This window comes from Triticum aestivum, unplaced genomic scaffold (assembly GCF_018294505.1).
Source record: "Triticum aestivum cultivar Chinese Spring unplaced genomic scaffold, IWGSC CS RefSeq v2.1 scaffold60526, whole genome shotgun sequence".
Lineage (NCBI taxonomy): Eukaryota > Viridiplantae > Streptophyta > Magnoliopsida > Poales > Poaceae > Triticum > Triticum aestivum.
Genome location: NW_025234596.1, coordinates 6,334 through 6,921, shown reverse-complemented (window position 1 = coordinate 6,921; position 588 = coordinate 6,334).

Genomic DNA, 588 nt, shown 5'->3' with positions numbered 1-588 from the left:
AGTCAAACATTGCAAAGTTTGACCAAAATTATATTAAAAAATATTAATATTTACAATACTGACTATTCTTCATCCTAGGTGAGAAATAATTATTCTTCACCCACCTTAATTTTAACATCTATGCACCGTAATTTTGCGTTTCGTAAATTTTGTCTTATTTTAGATATAAAAAGAGAACGTAAGAAAACCTATAATCATCGTAAAAAATTATGTTACGTAAAATTACAAATGTAAAAACATAGTGTAAAATGTATATAAAATACAATTTTTGACCTATATTTTGTTATTATGCCAAATTTTATGCAGTACATCAATATGAATGTACTATTTGTATTACAAATGTAATTTATTTATGAAATAAAAATAGTTACATTCATCTTGATTCACTACATAAAATTTGGCAAAAGAAAACAAAAATATAGGTCATATGATCAGAAAAAATGCATTTTATGTATATTTTGCACTATGTTTTTATGTTTGTAATTTTACGTAATATAAAATATTTTTTACGGCGACTATATGTTGTTTCTTACAATCTATTTTTACGTATAAAATAATACAAAATTTATTGAACGTAAAATTACGGTG